At 44.1% G+C, this 21,202-nt stretch overlaps 1 pseudogene across 1 annotated transcript; it reads right to left on the bottom strand.

The window, feature by feature from the left end:
- Positions 1-3,237: 3,237 nt before the first annotated feature.
- Positions 3,238-9,863, bottom strand: LOC308437095 (eukaryotic translation initiation factor 4 gamma 3-like; annotated as a pseudogene). Its single transcript has 2 exons — positions 9,792-9,863; positions 3,238-3,863 (listed from the first exon to the last, which is right to left on the bottom strand). The product of its transcript is annotated as a eukaryotic translation initiation factor 4 gamma 3-like (transcript).
- Positions 9,864-21,202: the final 11,339 nt, after the last annotated feature.

Here is a 21,202-nt window from a genome sequence, read left to right as displayed (position 1 = left end):
TTATTTTATGTATATGAGTACACTGTAGCTGTCCTCATACACACCAAAGGAGGACACCAGATCTCTTTACAGATGGCTGTGAGCCACCATGTTGTTGCTGGAAATTGAACTCAGGACCTCTGGAAGAACAGTTGGTGCTCTTAACTGTTGAGCCATCTCTCCAGCTCCCATGATTTTCTTGAAGATGACATTTCACCCTTTTGATGGTTGAGTGTGGGACTCTTCACTTTCTTCTATTTATATACTATGGTATTTGCCAATTTCTATATGTAGAATTATCCTTGTGTTTCAGCATAAGCCATTCATGAACATGAATGAAGGTCTTTTTATTTAATGTGTTGTTGAATTTAATGTGAAGTATCGAGTATTCTCATTAAGGATTCTTCCCTCTGTGCTCATCAAAGACATCATTACACCAGCTATTGTTTACCTGACTTTCTCAGTCTGTTTATTCATTTGTATAAGGGAGAGCTACTGATTGTCTTTTGAGTTAATTTTGTATCCAGCCATTTTGCTGAAGGTGTTTATCAACTCTAGAAGTTTTTTTTTGGGGGGGGGGTAGAATTTTTGGGTCACTTGTGTATATAATCCCATCATCTGCAAATAGTGATAATTTGACTTTTCTTTCCAGATTATGTCCCATTGATCTCCCATAGTTTTCTTATTGCTTTAGCTAGAAATTCAGATCCTATATTGAAGAGGCATGGAGATAATGGACAGCCTTGCTTTGTCCCTGATTTTAGCGGAATTGCTTTAAGTTTCTCTCCATATTTGATGTCTGCTATTGGCTTGCTATATATTACCTTTATTGTGTTTAGGTATTTCTATCCCTGATTTTTTCAAGATTTTTAACATGAAAGTATGTTGGCTTTTGTCAAAGGTGTTTTCAGCATCTAACAAAATGATCATGTTTTTTTTTTAGTTGAACAACTTTATTTTAGAATGCAAAGATAAATGTACAGCATATAAATGCATTTTGCATAAACTTATATGAATACATTTTTGTCAGTACTTGAATTTTTTAAAGGTTTGATAGTATGCATTAAAATCTTACTAGTTACAATGAGGATAAAGTACATGTAAAACAAGATGTAACCTGGAAATAGTCAAAGATTTCTTGGTGTGTAAAGATTAAGCATAATGATTTTTAATTTTTTGGACTTTGTTTTTCTTGAACTTCATATAGTCTGTGAGTTGTTTCTGGGTTGTTCAGAGCTTTTTGGGGTTAGTATCCAATTATTAGTGACTGCATATTATGTCTGTTCTTTTGTGACTGGGTTATCTCACTCAGGATGATATTCTCTAGATGCATCCATTTTCTAAAAAATTTCATAAAGTCATTGTTTCTGATAGCTGAGAAGTACTCCATTGTGTAAATATACCACAATTTTTGTGTCCATTCATCTACTGAAGGACATCTGGGTTCTTTCCAGCTTCTGGCTATTATAAATAGAGCTGCAATAAACATTGTGGTACATGTGTCTTTGTTGTATGTTGGAGCATCTCTGGGGTATATGTCCAAAAGTGGAATAACTGGGTCTTCAGGTAGTACTATGTCCAATTTTCTGATAAATCACCAGACTGATTTCTAGAGTGGTTGTAACAGTTTACAACCCCACCAACAGTGGAGAAGTGTTCCTATTTCTCCACATCCTCGCCAGCATCTGCTGTTATCTGAATTTTTGATCTTAGCCATTCTGGTTGGTGTGAGGTGGAATCTCAGGGTTGCTTTGATTTGCATTTCCCTGATGGCTAATGATGTCGAGCACTTCCTTAGATGTTTCTCAGCCATTCGATATTCCTCAATTGAGAACTTTCTGCTTAGCTCTAAATCCCAATTTTTAATAGGGTTGTTTGATTCTCTGGTGTCTAACTTCTTGAGTTCTTTGTATACTTTGTATATTAGGCCTCTATCAGATGTGGGGTTGGTAAAGATCTTTTCCCAGTCTGTTGGCTGCTCTTTTGTTTTCTTGACAGTGTCCTTAGCTGTACAGAAACTTTGCAATCTCATTAGGTCTCAATTGTCGATATTTGACCTTAGAGAACAAGCCATTGGTGTTCTGTTCAGGAAATATTCTCCTGTGCCTATGTGTTCTAAGGTTTTCCTTAATTTATGTTCTAATTGTTTCAGTGTACCTGGTTTTATGTGGAGATCTTTGATCCACTTGCACTTGAATTTTGTACAAGGAGATAAGAAAGGGTCTATTTTCATTCTTCTACATGCTGAGTGCCAGTTGGACCAACACCATTTGTTGAATAGGCTGTCCTTTTTCCATTGAATGTTTATAGCTCCTTTGTCAGAAATCAGATGACCATATACATGAGGGCTCATTTCTGGATCTTCTATTCTATTCCATTGATTCACGTGCCTATTTCTGTACCAGTACCAAGCAGTTTTTTAACAAAATTGCCTTGTAATATAGCTTGATGTCAGGGATGGTGATTCCCACAGATGTTTTCTTGTTGTTGAGGATGGATTTCGCTATTCTAGGTCTTTTGTTATTCCAGATGAAACTGTACATTGTTCTTTCCAACTCTATGAAGAATTGGGTTGGAATTTTGATGGGGATTGCATTGAATCTGTAGATTGCTTTTGGTAAGATGGCCATTTTTAAAATGTTGATCTTTCTGATCCATGAGCATGGGAGATCTTTCCATTTTCTGAGATCTTCCTCGATTTCTATCTTTAGAGATTTGAAGTTCTTGTCATACAGGTCCTTCACCTCCTTAGTTAGAGTCACAAGAAGGTATTTCATATGGTTTGTGACTATTGTGAAGGGTATTTTTTCCTTAATTTTTTCCCCCGCATGCTTGTCTTTGAGTAGAGGAAGGCTACTAATTCGTTTGAGTTAATTTTATATCCAGCCACTTTGCTGAAGTTGTTTATCAGCTGTAGAAGTTCTCTGGTGGAAGTTTTGGGGTCACTTATGTACACTATCATGTCATCTGCAAACAGTGATGTTTTTACTTTTTCCTTTTCAATTTGTATCCCTTTGATTTCCTTTTGCTGTCTAATTGCTCCAGCTGGGACTGCCAGTACTATGTTGAAAAGGTAGGGGGAGAGTGAGCAGCCTTGTCTAGTCCCTGATTTTAGTCAGATTGCTCTCCTGCAGCTGTCTCTGGCATCTGGCCTGCTTGCTCTTTCTTCTCTTCACTAAGCAGGAGCCTAAGGACTATGGAAGGACTCTGGAACAGTGGATCTGGTATTGGCTTGGCTTATCTTGTTGCTTCAGGTCACTAGCTGCAGTGACAGGGTGCTGGCAGCAAGATGAGCACTCTCCAAGGTCCCATATACCACAGGGATGTGCTAGGGACCTGGTTGGGCAGCTGAGGAGGAGTGGGTGTGGATGCAGGTCTTCCTATAGGTGGAGTGGGATTTCTGCTGCCACCTCCAAACATAATCTCTTCTGTTATGTCTTTACCTTCCTGATTTGGATCTCAAATTCATATAGTTTTTCTCTCTCTTGGCTGGAGGGAGCTGTTGCTTTGTAGGCACTATCACAGGTGCTGACTGATCACGGGCTGACTTGACAGTGGGAGGGAAGATTCCATCTTCTATAAGCATCAGCAAAGTTCCTAAGTCCTGGTCCAGAGTAAAAAGACCCCGGGCCGGGTGGCTGAACTGGATACAGAGTGCCGCTGTAGCAGTACAGTGGTATACAGTACTGAGGCCCCTGGGGCACTGGGTATGGTATAGACAGATGGTTAACCATCATGATGTGCTGATTGGCCTGATACATGGCAGCGGGGGTTTTCGCACCCCAACGAATGGAAGGACCACTGTTTGGGATGGCAGCTCTGGGAAGCTGGGTTTGAGACCTCTGAAAAAATGAAGACAGAGCCTGAAGTTGTGAATTCTTTGTCTGAGGGGAATGAGGTTAGACCAATGTGGCTGCAGCTGCATTCTGTCCACAGGGATAAGGGGTTTGAGAGAGTCCAGGGAAGATCAACTCTCTGCAGTCTATAGCACAGTAAAACAAGTAGCAAGACAGCCAAGACCCCCTCCCCAACCCCTTCCCCTTACTCAGCACATGAAATAAACAAGGGGCATCCCAGTCTTCTCATGAGCAGAGCATCCAATATGGCGCTGCAGCTGCCTCCAACAGTCTAATTTTTATATTATTGGTTCTTGTTTTAGGGTTAATTTGTGCCCTGATTTTCTCTTCATTAATTATTACCCATTCTCCTTTTGAAACTCATTTTTTTGCTTTGGTTTCTTTTTTTTTTATTTTAAAACAGCTTTTAGTATATATTGTCCACAAGGAACTTCATGATAACATTTTCATATATGCCTATACTACACTGTGATTGTGCCTCCTGCTCTATGTCTGTCACTTTCTCTGCCCACCTCTGTGTGACTGCTACTCTGCCTGCTTATGACCCATAGGGGACAAAACAGAAACATTACACATTGGTGGGATTAGCCTGCTTCATCTTCTTTCTTCAAAATAGTAATAGTTCACCCCTCATTGTGGCTGAGCAAGGAACCCACACACACAACCTGTTTGTAGGCTATGGTCAGTTTGTATATATGTTCTTAACTCTTATGTTCCTGGGTAGAGCCATCTTGGTGCTGAAGGAAGGCTTTAGTCTGTTGTTGAATTGGGCATAATTCAACATTAATGATATTCACATCTATGTTAATCAAAGAAATTAAGTATACATTTTGTCCTTATTTGGTTTTGGGAGAAGAGCAATACTAGCTCTGTGATTGATTTGGAGGTGTTCTTCCTTGTCTCATTTAGGGAATAATTTTAAGATCACTGGTGTTTATTTCTCTAAGGTCTGGTAGTTTCAGTGAATCCAGAATTCCTGGGTTTTTCTTTCTTGTGAGCTATTTTTATTACTAGTTCAATATTGTTACTTATTATTGACCCATTAAAGTATTTTTATTTTATATTAGTTCAGTGTTTACGTAAGTCTAGCAATTTCATGATTTCATGTCTTTAACTTAATGGAGTATAAAAAAAATCTCAAAATATTAGTGATATTTTGTGGTTGCATCTTTTATAAAAATCACCTTTAGTCTCTAATTTGATTAATTTGGGTAAGGGTTTGCCAATTTTATTTCTTCTTGTGAATATACTCTTCTTAAAACCCTTTTTGTCTGTTTCTGTATTGTCCTTTGAGTGTCCCATCTCTGTTTTTTACTGTTTTTTTTTTTTAAATCTACAACTTTGGGATTTGTGTTGTTGTTATTTTTCTATGACTTGAGATGCATCATTAGGTTGTTTGAGATCTTTCAGATTTTATGGTTTATAATTCATAGCTATAAACTTCTAACCTCCTTTATATTTCTTCCCAGCCATGTGTGGTGCTACCATTTCCATAATAAAGTGGTTGTGATGGAGGCAATTTTCATGACCAGTCCAGTGAAGAGGTCATTCTTCAAAATGATTACAAAATCTTACTGTCCCTGAGCTGTGGTGCATTCAAGGAGGTGAAACTTGCATGACATGTTCCCACACATAAACAAGTAACTGTCCTGGAGAAAAGTGACAAACTTGTATGACAGCAACTCTGAGGTAGAACTTATTAAGCCATTGGAAGATCATCCAATTCTTTCACATGGTTGATACATCATTAACCACTTATATGATAATGGAGTGTGGTGGGGAGAACTGGAGAGGTGCCTGGAGGAGCTGGACTACAAATAGGAGGAGGCATGATCGATTTTCCAACAGGTTCTATCAGTTGTTCACTTCCTCTGCCAGAGGCACATGTCTATCAGAATATCAAATTAGAAAACTTTCTAGTGGATGCAGCAGAAAGTTAGAAGCTTTGTGACTTTAGCATGGCAACTAAACTCACAAAGGGACAGATGATGGGGAAGATCTGTGCCCCCTGGTCTACTGGACTCCAGATACCTTGACAGGAAAACTGTAATGGTCTTACAGTTGACACAGAGCTTGAGTGTCCTTCTTTGTGTCATGCTCACATACTTAGAAACAACTCTTCCAGGCATACTTCTGCTCATCACTACTACAATGTATCATCTTCCTTGTCACTTGTCCAGAACCAGCCAAGTTATTAGTGCAAGATTGCTCATGGTCCTCTCATCCCCATGGTATATGATAGTAGGTCATCTAGTGGAGCACACATGGCTGTACCACATCCGAGAACATGTACCAACTGTCTCTAAAGAAATAATTTTGATGACCATGAAGAGCGTGTGTATGATTAGACATATAGTCTGTAGGAATTCATGTTATGTAAAACATAGGTTATAAAATGAGGGTCAAAGCTAAATTCAATATATTGAAACATCAGTTGAGCTGTGGGGATAGCTGTCTCCCAACTGTGAAGCCCTGTTTAAACACCAGTGCTGCAGCCCCACTCCCCTTGCCTTACACCTTGAAGAAGAAAGTGAACATGCCTGTCCAACTTTTTTATTACCTGAGAAGGATCACCTGCAGGAGGATAATGAAGGAATGAGGAAGGTCTGCAGAAGAGACAGCGTGCCAAACACTCAGTATTGCCTGGAGAATATGCCCTGTCTAGATACCACAGACATGGAAGGTAAAGCTGTGAATGTTTGGAGGATATTGAAGTTGATGTGACTTTGGTAATACCCTACCTGATGAGCAGTCCCCACCAGGGTCAGCAAGAATGCAACAATCACAGGGCTAATTGAAGAGAGCGAGAGCCTGTGCCCCGTGGAACTATCAACAAGTTCAACCACACCCACTGACCAGCTCCAGGCTGAACCTATAGACTCGGGCTCCAAAATGGCTAGCGCTGGAAGTCAATGAGAAGGCGAATTACTTGAGTATTTAAAACACTTTGCTGCTGCCTGCCCACTCAAAGGTGAGCCATAAATACTGTGGGAAGGAGCTGCAAAGGAAGGAGAGGGGAATGGGATCCAGTAATTTAGGGCACCAAAATGCATGTCTACATTTTATTTTAATGCATTTTGGATGTCCCTTGCAAATGACAAATTACACTTATTTATGGTGTACAAGACTTAAGGTGTCTATCTCTTTAGAAGGAGCAAGCTTACAGTCTCCCTCTTATGTAGATCCTTGGAATGTTGAGCCAGATGTAGATAGCAGAGTGTATCGACCAGAGGATGGGAAGGGAGGAAGGAAAGTTTTGCAAAGGGGGCAAGGGTTCAGTAGGGGAGGGATCAAGTGGAGGGCTAAGGTACAGATAGCAGGGTAGCTTAGTGCTAAGTCATGCCTATATCAACATGACTAACAGAGGACTTTGCATGTATCTTCTTTGAAGTGGTGAAGTAGACAAGGCCTGGTGCAGATGGACAGCCACCGAAAGGAGCCAGGCCAGAACGTCAGGGTGCTGTGTGCTCACACATCCAGGGCACAGGCTCCCACAACCACCCTCCATTAGACCTTTGCTGCTAGCTTCCTCCTTGTGCTCAACCCAGAACTGCTGGCTGTACAGATAGGTGGTCTCATGTGGCATTTACCTGATGAAGGCCTTCCTCCCCAGCTCCTGCGGAGCACCTACCCCTGGAAGCAAGACTGTCTGCACACAGGTCTCAGGTTTCTCACCAGTCCCATCCTTGTGCCCTCTTCAGTCTTCTCTCTCACAGTTCCCATGGGGTATAAATAGAAAATCTGCAGGAGTCCAGTGGGAGAAGGGAGATAGAAAAGGGGGAGGAATTGAAGGGAACTAGGGTAGGAGTAGAGCCTACCCTGAGGAAACTTCTGTCACAGAGGTGAGGAGAAAGGAATGGGCGATGGGCTGGGGCAGAGTGTGGGAAAACAGGCAAACTTCCCCTGAACAGTGAAGTTGAAGAGGCCCTGATTAGAAGGTTTCAGCATGTGCCAAGGCACATGTGTATGCTATTGCCTTGGAAATCTGCTCCTGTCATGGGTTGCTGAGGTAGGGTGTAGCGGGAGAGAAGGGAAGCCACATCCTTCACTAGAGACCCATCATTGTCCTGTCTGCTATGGCATTGGGCTGCTCTTCCAATATCTGTCTTTGTCATCACAGCCTCCTTCCTTCAGGATTCCTATGGTGATGTCCCTTCCTATCCCAGGGTTCTACAGACATGATTCCTCAAAACTTACTTGGCTACACATTGAGATTGTTTTGGTTCACTGTGCCAAGGTAAGTAGGCCTTTTTGGGACTAGGGCTCAGCATTGTCTCTATAGGCAACACCTGTGGGACTGCTTTGTAATCAGTATTTACCTTAGGGGACAGATTTAGAAAGAGCCATAGATGTTGTTATGAGCTAGTAATGTTGAGTAGACATCTGCTGGTATGGTGTCTGCAGTGCTCTCCTGGGTGCCTTCTCAGTAGAGTTCCTGAGTTCCTGTAGTTCCTGGAGTCCACAGGAACCCACCATCTGACTAGGAATACAGGGAGATGCCCTGTGGAGATCATGCATTTGAGGTAATTTTGAGTCCACCAAGTATCTGCTTGTGGTAAAAGTTGGGCTTCTGAAGCCTGGTCTTGACATAACACTAGTCCAAGTGAACAAAATGGAAGTAGCTTAGGCAGGAGGCCCTGACCCAGAGGGAAAGGCGCCTCTGACTTGCTCTGTGGTTTGGACTGTTGTGCTTGGCAGCAGGCTTTCCTCTCTGACCCTCTAGCCCCAGGCCTTTTGGCATACTGGAATATGCTGAGGGGAGTGACCAAATCATGTTCTCAGCTATATGGCATGAATATTGTCATATCACTGGCCAGCTACTGCATGACATCATACCTTTACAATCCTGACCATGTGGTGAGTCCCATTTGGCCCTACATGAGGAACAAGGCAGTGGCACCGATTATCTTGCTTGTGTGGTCAGAATGGTTTGGGTATGGGTGTTCACTGGGGCAGACCTCTGCTTCCACCTCAGAGTAATGAAGCTGGGCTGGGAAGGTGGTAGATTGTACTGCTCTCTTAGAAACCAGTTGAGAGAAACTGTCAATAGGTAGTGGAGTGGAGAGAGAGTGAGGGGGGAAGGTAGAGGGAGAGAGACTGTCTGTCTGTCTGTGCTTTATGGGGTACTCTCAAGGAAAAGTGGGTTGCTTTGTTATGGTCTTGACCATGCTTCTCTATGTTTAAGGTGCTTCAGGAACCATTTGCTGCAGAAGGAGGTGGAATGTGAGTTTGTGGCAGCCAGGAATTCACACCTTATCTCCTCCTTCCTTAACCTGTCTTGTAGGAATATCGGCACAGCTCTGAAAACTTGTGTGTGTGTGTGTGTGTTTGTGTGTGTGTGTGTGTGTGTGTGTGTGTGTGTGTGTGATGGCTGATCAGTGTTCATCTTGTGGCCATCCTAAATGAAGAGAAGACCAGGATTGTAGTGATGAAGACCTTCCCATGGCAGCAAGTTTCACGATGAACCCCTTTGTCAGGGCACACACAAGTGCATGTGGTGCTAACTTATCTGAGCATCGTCCACACATGACTTTGGTTTTCTGTTGGAGAGCAGAGAGTTAGGTGAGGAAGGGGTCCTTGAACCTAGCGCCTTCCTCAGTTGCTTGTCTACATCTTCCACACCTGACTGCTGGGAGCCAATGTTTCCTGAATGTCAGGATGTTCAGATCCACAGCTCTCCTCAAGCCCACAGAATTCCTTCTTATGATGGAGGAAGCGCTGTCCTCCAGACTAGAGAAATCGGAGCTTGTTCTTGAGGAATGAACAAGTTTGGTCAGGGAACTGTGTCATTTCTGAGCCAGGCCTCCTTCCGAGCCATGATGTCTTCTGTGACCCCAGGCTGGGCCTAGGTATTCACTTGTCAGCTCCAGAGACCTGCCAGCCTTCCTCTCGGGGCTCAGCTCTGCTGCTCTCTTTGATGTGTTCAGCACCGAAACTTTCTTCGCTCTGTCTCACCTGGACAAGCATAAGGGAGGTGGGAAGTGGGAGGACAAGAGGCTCCAGGGTGACATGCTGGTAGGGAGCCATTTCTGACCACCTGACCCCCAGAGCCTGCTGCCAGGAAAAAGAACAGGTCCATCCAGGTGGAGCACAACTCTGGAGTGAGAGGCCCTGCTTGGTGTGTCTCCCCTGCAGAGGTCACAAAGGAAGGAGACAGGCTTTGTACCTGCCTCTCTTTAGTCTCTGACCACCAGTGAAAATGAACATGGTGTTCTCTGCAGAGGCTGCAGCCTCAGTTTTAGGAAATGTGGGACTTGGTGCCAAGCTATCCGTTTGCCTGGAATCGTCTTCCTTTTTCATAGCTGCTCAGCCAAGTCTTGCTCCCAGTAGCTAAACTTGCCTCTACCTAGCAGCTTTCCTGGTCCTGGTGGCAGTAGTAGGAGAAGGAAGTATCATGGGTCCTCTTAATGAGGACTTGACATGTGGTTTCTTGGGGCTCTTTCCCCAGAGCTGTGGGGCTTATAAAAAAGTTAGAACATGCTGTGGATGGTGATGTGCTAACACTAGTTCCTGATAGGGCCTGGACCGTTTTTACCATATCATCTCTTCTGGTCTTAGAAGCGAATTCCCTGGGAAGCATCATAGTGGGTACACCCTTGGACTCTGCATTTTGCCAGGAGAGAAATGTTACCCTTGCCTCTCATCTTTTGCAGATGTCCCAGAAAACCTCCTTGGAAAAGCTCAGACTTGTCCCTTCATGACTAACACAGGATGATGTGAGAAGCCTCCTGAGTTTGGTTTTCTTCTCTGAAGATCCTTTCTTCTGTGGTGCTGCTCTTGTAGAGAGCCTGGGTCTGGTTCTCAAAGCCCAAATAGTGAGTTTAATGTTGCTGTTACCTGATAGGTCAGTTTGTGCTAGACAATGAGACTATGTCTCACTCAGGTTCAAACAAGAAGGATGTTTACTGTCAGTGACTCCAGGCCTACAGCCCACAGCTTTCCCAGTTCACATTGGTAGGGAATACTCTGTTTCTGAGTTTCTTGAGTTGGGAAAGGTTTTTTAGCCCTGAAAGCTGCTCACAGCCTGGCCCTTTAGCCTGGACACAGGATGGAAGGAATCAGGCTGAGTACCATGGCAGCAGAGAAATGGAGCAATAAAACTGCCCATCCCTCCTCCTAGAAAGGCTGAGGCAATATGAGGTGACTCAGCCTCTGTAGGACCAGCTCACAGCAGCGATTAGAAACACCATCCCAATCAGCCAGACCTCTTGTCTTCAGTATCTCAGGGCACCAGGTCCCATGTGCCGTGGGGCCTTTGCTAAGCACAGGGCATGGTTGCTTACCTGCTCTCTTTCAGACTCCACAGTTCTGATCTCAGCACAAGCCAAGAGCAAACTTTCCCTGCCAGTTGCCCTGGTCCCCCACATTGCTCACCATGACAAGGATTGTTTAATAACCTGAGTGCAAGGTTCTCGGGGGTCCTATCACCTCCACAGAGGTTGTGCTCTGCTTCCAGCCTCTCCTGCTTCTTATATTTGTACCAGGAGATGGACTAGGCAGGGTGTGAACAACCTGCTCTTTGTGGCCTGGGTTAGGCTCACGAGAAATCCGATGAGAGTTTCACCACCCAAATCTGCCCCTCTTGTCATAGGAGACAGGTCTGTAGTCAGCATTCTTGTAAAACAAGCAGCAGGACCTAAGTTAGATCCCAGAATCCACAGAGCAGCCTGGCAGGGCAGTGTGTGCCTATCATCCCAACTCTGGGGAGATGGAAGCAGACAGACCGGAACTCCCTGTGCCGGTGGTGTAGACCAATTAATTGTCAAGCTGTAGCTTTAAGTAGAGACTGTCTCAAAGGTACGGTAAAGAGTGACAGAGAAAGAGACTTAATGCTGACCTCTGTCCTACTCACAAAGACCAAGCACATGCATGTAGTTAAACACAAATGTAAACTCACACACCTGTAAACAGACACTAGGTGGGGGTATAAAGAAGAAAAAGAAAAAATCATTAGTTAACATTTCATCTTTCAGAAATGATTATTTTTGTAATGTGTGGTATCTACTTTTCAAACTGCAGTAATTACAATTTTTTTTCATTCTAGTGTAAGGCCCTGCAAACTTGTGGTTAAATTTTATTCTCTTCTCTTTAGATGTATCTGCTAAAGAGTAGGTTTTTGGCTTCAGGCTGCGAAGTGTGTGTAACCTGCACCTCACCTCCTCATTGAGAATGAAGAGTTTCCTGTAGAAATTCCAGAAAGAAGCTGTCATTGCTTTGACCCAGACTGAGATGGGCAGAATGATGCTGGAATTGAGTTCAAAATTCACAGAGAGCAAGCAAGGTTCTGCAGTCTCTGGGAAAGAAGGCAGAGTTCAGTCATTATAGAGATGTCTGTCCCCATTTCTGCTGAGTGGATGTCAACAAACACCTACTTGGCAGCAAGCAGAATTCTCTGAAAAGTAAAGTCACATAGAAATAAAAAGGAGATGGCCCATTTGCAAACACAAATGAGCTGGAAGGTGGCCCCACATTGGGTAGATTGTGTGTACCTGTGACTGGAGCTCAGTACAGTAGACCAGGTTCTAGTCAGCCACAGACCACACAAACCCAGGCACAAGAAACTAGCCATCACAATCTTTTTTCTCATTGTTTTGTTTCAGGTGTCTTTAAAAAATGTATACCTCAGAAGTTATCAATATTTTTAAGAGAGGAGACTAAGCTCATGTCTTTTTTTTTCAATAGTTTTTGTTTCATCACACATAACATTAGGATAATAAAAGCTTCATGAAAAACGAGTTCATGAATATATGCATGTAGTTGTAGCTACAAGCGTGTGCTTATGTATAGGCAGAGATAATGTGGAAATGTGTGTCTCTGTGGAACTATGTCCATGCAACTTTAATGTGGTCTGTCCTTCCTAGCAGCATTCGTAAAGAGATGAATATGCATCACTCACATTAGCCCTGGCTCTTCCACATCAACCATCAATCTAAACTTCTGAGAGAGATGGCCACAGGCCAATCTGATCTGGGAAGTCCCTCACCTGAGACTCCCTTTCCCCAAGGGACTCTTCTGTGTATTAAATTGACAATAAAATCTAACATAGAGCCCCTTATAGATGCTTCTGGGAAGAACACATCTATAAAGGAAGCTACAGTAACATGGCATCAGTGACTAGGAGCCCTGGCTCCAGGGGAAGCATAGGTTCCAGCCTGTGGGTCACACTGTCTGCCAGTTACCACATGACTGCTTTGACTGTTTTCTGTGTATAGTTTTGGTCATTGTGTTTTTAGTTTTTTATCACAATGTCTCACTCTCTGGTCAAGCTGGCCTCTCTCTCTTAAGTGGCATGGGCTGATGCCATGAGCCTTGGTCTGATACCTACCTGGGAGGGCTTCTCTGACAGACACCTTTCCTTTTTGTTAACCTCATTACCACATCTGAGGACCCAAGGAGTTTGATCCTTGGAACCCATATGGGGAGGCAGAGAACTAATCCCTACAAGTTGTCCTCTGTCTTACACACATGGGGCAGGGCTGCTCATGTTCATGTGCAGACAGTAAATAGATGTAATGCAAAGTTTTGTTATTTTCCATGATAATTTTTAGGCCAATGAGATTCACTTTGCACCCCAATCTGGACAGTCCACATGTTAGGTAGTGGTGGGCCACAGAAGTTTGTATGTGCCCATTAAATCAAGCTTGCCTGCTTGATGTTACTTTGACTATATCAATTGTTCCAATGAGGCATTTGCTCCCCGATTATCTGTCAAATAGCTATCAGCAATTCTCTTGACTTACATTAAACTACTAGAACCCTTGTGGCTGGGATACCAAACTTCAGGTTTATTATAATTTAGGTTATATCATTGCAGAATGCATTTATATAGAAGAAACTATAAGACATCAAAGGCACCTCAATATTAAAACAGTTCTGTTTGTCTGCTTAATAGTTTACCTTTTTATGATTATGTGCTTATTGTATATGAACCTTTTAAATAATTTTACAAATTAAGATTGATTTTTATCTCTTTATTTATAATGGATTAAAAAAACATTTTTTATACTTGACAGTTCAGTGGCTTAACTATTTTTTTATAGGCATCATGTCCTACTGACAAAACTTCTCAATTATAGGAACCTTTAAATGTTACAATACAAAACCTTCCTTCCCTCACTCTCTCAGACCTTGCTCACATGAAGAACCTTTGAAGTCCCCACCTCTTAGCTTAGATCACACCCTGGTTTCAGTCACTCAGTTGTGATCTTTAGTGATTTTTATTGTCAGAGTTCCTTGAGGTCAGCCGAGCGGTTATAAACTCGTCTCTTTCCTTTCTCCTAGTTGCAGCAGAGCTCATCCAGAATCACATTGTGCCATGGCTAACAGACTGAGGTGGTAAACACTATTAGTGTAAAAGCATCTTTTTCTTGTTTAGGCCACTCTGCCCAATTTATGTGCTGCCAGAGAACTCAGGAGTACATGCAGACAAATACTCTGTAACTGAGCTAAGTCCACAGCTCATTCCCCAAGTTTTAGGTTGAGTGAGCCCTGAGTTCAGGCACTGGTGATGATGATGGGATGTTATCTGGACTAATGGTTGCTGTGCGTGTTGTTAATTGAAGGCAAGCAGAGGGGGACCCTAAGTCAATGGCCAGGGTCCTTAGGCAGGGGTGGATTTGGACACAGAGGAAAGGAGTCAGAAACAGGAATAATGCTACCACAAGATGAGAAGTGCAAAGGGACATCAGGGGTCACCTACAAACTCTCAAAGCTCAGACATACATGGGGTAGAGCCACCCTGATGCTCCAGAAAGAGTGTCCTGGTAAGAAAGAGAAGGTCAGGAGCTGTGATTACCCCTCCCAGCTGAAACTCCACTATTCCACTATTCTGGTGATAGTTCTGGTCACCAGACAGGTATTTTCTTGGTGCTCTTCATCCTAGATCACCTCCTAGTGGGAAGCACAGAGAACTACATCACTCATCCAGGTGAACAGGCCCCTCTTGACCTCTGGACAGGACTCTCAGATATGGCCTTTCAGGGAGTTGCACAGTTAACAGGCAGCCTATGACAGTGTCAAGACTAAACATTATGGTGTACATTCTATAGATTAAGACACTGGAATTTGGGGGCAGTCCTTGGGAGATGCTTCAGTATTTGTTTCTGGAAACGCAAGAACACCAAAAAGTTATAGTCCTGACACCCAAATACAGAGTTTGGTACAGTAGCATACAGTAGTAATCCCTACTCGAGGGAGGCACAGGAAAGAGTAGCTGAACTTGAGTAGGTAAACGCAAGAACTGGTGGGAGACATTTCTCAAAAACCAAAATGGAAGACCACAGAACCACAGAAGAGGGGCATCCTAGGTTGACCTTTGGCCTTCATGAAAAACTGTACATGAATGTACACACACATGGGGGGGGGTTAGGGGTGGGGGGATGAGACTAGAACTGGTCAAGGGTGGTTCTGTAGGTACAATGCCCCAGAATCTGCCACCTAGCTCAGAGTGACACACACAGGCTGCCCATGGGCATAAAAATCTTATTTTTCCCTTAGAATTAATAGCTTAGGCTTAATTGTGGTGATATGTAGAAAAGTTTTACTTCCTTGTGATACTTTGATTTTTGCTAACACCCCCCCTTGATTTCTCATCTTCCCAGGGAGTTTGCTAGTGTACATTGTAGAGCTGCTTCTCTGTGGTTCCCATGAGGATTTCATCGAAATGCAAAAGTGACAGTTGTCTAGAGAAAGCTATAGCAATGCTTCAAGAACATGTAAGATACATCATCAACCTCAGTGCCCCAGGTGCTGTTTTACACACGTGCACGCAATAAGCAAGAGTAACAGTTTTTGATGCATTAGTGATGTAGATCATGGAGAAGACAAATTACTCATTTTGAACTTTCTTTTAATATTATATAAGTATCTTAAAGTGCTAGTTCCCCTGTCTCATCCTAATAGCACCCTCTCTGGTAACTGTCATGTGTCAGTTGAACCTGAAGGATTTACTCAGGCAGGGCTAGTGGTGACCACCTTAGTTTGTGTGCTGCCAGGGCTGAATCTGTTTCCCTCCAACGCTGTGGAAACTTCAGCCTCAATGAAAGAATACTAAGAGGTGGGACCTCTAGGAGGTGACAAGGCCTTGGCATGGGACTGAAAGGGTTAAAGTTGGAAATGTAAGAGGTCAGAGTCCTTTGAAGCTCCTAGTGCAGGTGACTGTCAACAGGCAGGTGCTTCCTGAACTCCTGATTGTAAATCTACTTTGCCTGGGTGCACCACAATGGGGCTCTAGGCAAGCCCCAAACCCCACCTCCACAGGAGAGAGAGTGATGTAGACTCTAGCCAAATCAGCCACTCCCTAAGTCCCTCCCCTGCACATACACACGTAGCATTAGAAAAACAATTATGTCCAATTTTAGAGGCAAACGTATGGGAATCTATCTGGTGGTTGGATCCCGGGCTGTTTAAAATGAACAGAACAAAGGAGAGAGGCGCACGAAAATAAAGACACATGTTGAAACCTTCTCCCAGTTCCTGGCTCCTTTGTGGTCCTGACTCCTCCATGAGCGCTTTATCCCAGAGTCTTACTTATTGAAGGCTCTGCACTTTTTTAACAGGCTGGCAGGGGTTTATGGCCTTCGCCAGCAGGGCTATAATCTGAGCACCTGACTGAGTCTTGGCCCAGAGTTCACAGGCCTGGCGGCACCCCGCTGGGATCTGTTCCCACGCCTCCCAGCCTGAACTCCTCTGGGCCAGGCAGAGTGCACCAGAAGCAGCCTTCCCTGGGACCTGCAGTTTGGGGAGCTACCTTCCCCCGGAGGAGCAGAGAGGCACCCCCTTCTCCCCAGACCGATAAAGTACAACACCTTGGCATTCATGCAACCATGCGAGAAGACGCCACACCAGGAAAACAGCTGGAAGAACTGAGTTCAGTCCTATGCAAGACCCTGTGATAACAAAACCAAGTAGAAAGAATCTACATCTCTTGTTATCTTAGTCTTGAATCAACCATCTCCAACAATACAAGAAATCAATTTCTGAGGTTTAATAAATGACCCCCAAACAAGGCATTTTGTTGCAAGGTGGCATAGCACCGTTTCCCAAGAAGAAAGAACATTTGTCTAATCTGGCCTGACAAGATTTTTTAGGATAATGTGTAATGAATCAACCACTGTCCTTTGAGATCTAGTGTATCTGATGAGATCGATATCTAAGGGTCTTAGAGTGTAGATGGGCCACTCAGTCTGTCTGTGAGAGCAGAACCTGCTCTGTATCAGTGGCATGTGGATTCACAACACCAAGGCATCACCAGCAGCTTATAGGTCCTCTAGTGGCCGCTGCTGGGTTTATTTAATTTATGCAAATGCCTCACTGTCTCAGGTGACCTCTGAGGCTCCAGGGAAGGTAGAGCATTTCAGAAGACTCAAGTAGAAAACCCAAGTGCCTTGTACACTCCTGCATTGCAGTCTGCCTTGAGAGGCCTGTGAGGGCAGAGCTTCGAATGTATGATTTCCTGTATCTCATGAAACGTGCCTGCTGAATGGTTTTACAAAGTAGAGAGGGCACTGAGGCCTACATGTGTGGCAAGAGAAACGTGTTCTCTGTTGGAGAATAGATAATCTGAGCAGCCACACTGGCAATTTGTGTGGTCATGGTCACTAGTGTGTAGGTTCATAAGTACTCTACCTGCTTGAAAGCTAAAGATGGCTTTCCTGAGGCACAGGTGGTGGCAGCCCTGACCCAGGCATCAAACATGGTGCTGTGGATATTTAGAAAGTTCTTTTCAAAGTGCTAAAATGGATTAAAGCAGAAATAGCTGGGCAGGATTGTCCTGAAAATATCTTGACTCTGTGGTGCTCACAACCCAGTGACAGGTATATTCCTACCTCTTGCCCTGCTGTGTGACATACATGAACAGCAATACATGAGTATGGGGCAGTCTCCTTTCCGAAGCAGAAAAGGACATGCATGTGCTGCAAACTGAGTAGACACAGTCACTGGAGACAGCAAGCTTTCCTTAGCGAGGGAGCTACTCAGTGTGAGCAATTCATGTGATGCACAGCTATCCAACCAGGTCATCGATGTCCAGGGCACTCCTTTCACAGACCATGCTGATAATCCTGAGAACACTGTGTGGCATGACACTCCTCTGCCATATAACTCCAAGGTTGGTAGCCTCTTGGCCAGATGGACTGAAGCCCTTGGAGAAACATTAACATTGAACCGCCCCACATGACTGTCCCCAATGCACACCAGTTTCCCAAAAGATTGACCCTGTCCCAGCTGCACCCAGATGACCCACTGCCAGGGCTGATGGCTGATCAGAGCACTGCTGTAGTGTCCAGAACTCCTCAGGTCCCAGGTAGTGGGAGTCAAGTGGCTTGTCTACTACGGGATGGGTCACCTAGCTCCTGTCACAATGTGAGGAGTCTCTGGCCTTCCTAACTCAGTACTCCTGATCCTGTGTGTCTGTTCTGTTACCGGTTGTGCCCTGAATGGGATAAAGGGAATTCCTCAGTGTCACAGTGGCCTCCTGGTCGTGTCATCACTTTGCTGTCAATTCCAGGAATGATGCATGGAGTCTTCATGTCGGCAAGTGTGTGGATGCTCCATGGTTACACCACCATGATGTCTGGGAAGATGCCGGTGGTGCTGTTTTTATGTGGTGCAGACAGACCATGACAATTCCCTAGTAATCACTCATTTTCAAGTCCATTTCTGGTCACCTCTACATTGTATGTAGAAAGTGCTGTTGTCAGGACACAATGCATCCTCATCTCTGATGTCACAAACCACTAAGCTCAGATTAATGCTTTGCCTACGGTGTCTCTGTATGAATGATGTTGAATCATTGGCTTCTGTGTCAAAGAATAGAATATTTGGAAGTCATAATTGCAATTTTCTTTGGCATTCTTTACTTTGGTTTATTTCTTTTAAAACTGTCAGTATACATTAACTGTGCAAAATAGGGATTGTGTTAGGAATAGGGTTGCATTACGGTGTGCACCACAATCACCTACCCCATGCTACTGCTTCCTTTCTTTGTTAACCTAGAAAATTAAGTGTCCTCACCTCCTGCCACATCAGGACATCTTAAGGGAAGCACGAAGCTTTCTGAGTCTGTCTTCAAATTAAAGTGTTCTCCTTAAGGTTTGAGTGTAAAGGATCTCATACCATCAGTTGCTAAAATTCCTTTCCTGAGGGATAACAAAGTATCATCTATCATACATCATGAGGTCCCAATAAGAGAGAGAGGCAGAATTCCATCAAAGTTCACGCTGGAGAACCAATGAATTTATTGAGATTGCTTACATAGCTTAGCTATGAGGTGACTTACAGGGGTGTGGGGGTTACTCCCCTCAACCAGCCATAACTGCAAATCCTTACCCAACATGAATGGGGCTTTCCCCACAGCTACCTAGATGGAGGTCCTGTGCTCCTCTTCCCTGGTCTTATATACTTTAGCTCCTCCCTAATGCCACATGCAGCCTTGCTAGGTGGAAGGGAACAGCTGGATACGTAGGTAAACATCTATTGGGGTGTGGCGTCACCAGCCCTCACTGGGATGGTCTTTTGCATGCAGGTTCAAATGACCTCCCTCAGATGTCATTTGCTTGTCTGGGAGGACAGTCACCTATGACAAGTCCACCCCATCCTCTGGCTCTTACATTCTTTCCGCCCCCTCTTCCGCAATGGTCCCTGAGCCATGAATAGGGTGATACAGATGTGGAACACAGCCTCACGACTTTCTGCTCTTCCCTCCATTCCAGAATGTGGCAGCTGTTGAATATTGTGGGTGGCGATTCCTACTACAAAACACAAGTAAGGTAAAAAACACAAACCAGGAAATAGAAAAATGTCCCAGCAGGCACAGACTGTAGTAGTAACCCATGAGTGTGAATACCAGTGTGGAGAAGCTCTTGAGCTGCTATATCAGTAAGACAGCCAAAAGCAGGTGCCTTTTCACTGGAACCCATAACTTCCCTTTTCACTGTTTTTCCCTACATTCCCAGCACAGGATGTGAATTTCCCCTAGTGAAGCAAGCCTTCAGTCCAATCAGAAAGTTGGTTCTCTCCATAACCACTTGATCCACTCCTGCACCACCTGGCACATTTAGCCTGGCACTTCTACCATGATGTGTGCAGGATCCACAGCTAAGTAGGACTTTGGATCTTAATTAATTCTCCAAAGCATTCATTGTAGCAACTTCTGGCACTTTGGGATGGAATGCTTGGATCCCAGGCCTATCTTTGTTTCTCCAAGTCTGGAAGCCAAATCATGCAACCTGCTCAGCAACAGGGCCTTAATTCAGTTCTGGAATGAAACCAACTGTAGCCTTTATTGCTGTGGAGGCCTCTAGGCCCTCTGTGGCCATCAACTCCTAGGGAGGTAACTCGCTCCTTGAACGGGGATTCCCAGCTAACCACCTTCTAGTTAATTCCCGATTAACCACCTTCTACCTAACCAGCTTCCAAGAGCATCAGTTTTTATCTTTTGGATAGTGTGACATTTACAGGCTCAGGCTATTGCAGACGTTCCCCCAATACATTGGTGGGCATCACTTGTGCTCAAGAATTCCACAGAAACTTGGCTCTTGCACGATTTGTGAGATAAGTTCCTATGCTGGCTTCATCAGGAGCATTCAAAAGTCTCAGATGAGTCTTCAAATCTGCAAAACACTCAAGGGTTAGAGTTATGCTCTGCACAAGTAACAGACCTTTATGCAGACAGGCAGGGCAGTGGCAAGGGAGGAGAAACTGGAGTAAGACATGAGTGAGGTCTAACCATGAGACGAGTCTGCCAGTTAGTATCAGTTGTTTTCTATACATTGGATATGGTAGTGCTATGGACAGACAGCCTGCACTAACCTGGTTAGCTTTTAACAGCTCTCAGTTGCTCTCCCTGAACCATTCTACTTCCATATCCTGGAAGTCTTCCATGGAGGCCCCTTCCATCGCCTGTCCCTCTCTGCTAAGCTTGGCAGGGCTGGTTCATGTTGCTCATCCCTCAAGGGCATAGGGTGAATCAGGTCCCTCTCTGACCTGTTGCACCTACTGCTCAGTCTGGTTCCCTGAGTCAGAGGGACACACAGGTTTGGAGCTGCAGTTGTGGCCTCTCTATCTATGACATACGTTTGCTGGGTGAGACCCTGTCTTGGAAAATGCTCCCAAACCCTAGCAAAACTTTTCAGAGGAGAAGATTCCTTGCGTAATCTGGAGGTGCAGCAATCACCCCTCATCCACACTTGATTCTGGCACTTTAGAAGCTAGCTCACAGGGATGGGATGCTTGGATTCCAGTCCTATGTTTGTTTCTCTAAATATGGAAGCAAAATTAGGCAACACTTGTATTGTTTTATCATGGAAGCCTTTGTGAACTCTTTACCAGGCTTTAAAGACTTATAGCAGTAGTTCATTAGCACAGTA

The sequence above is a fragment of the Micromys minutus genome (genome assembly GCF_963924665.1).
Source record: "Micromys minutus genome assembly, chromosome: 1".
NCBI lineage: Eukaryota > Metazoa > Chordata > Mammalia > Rodentia > Muridae > Micromys > Micromys minutus.
Note: the sequence above shows the minus strand (reverse complement) of the source record. Positions and strands in the feature narration are given on the sequence as shown.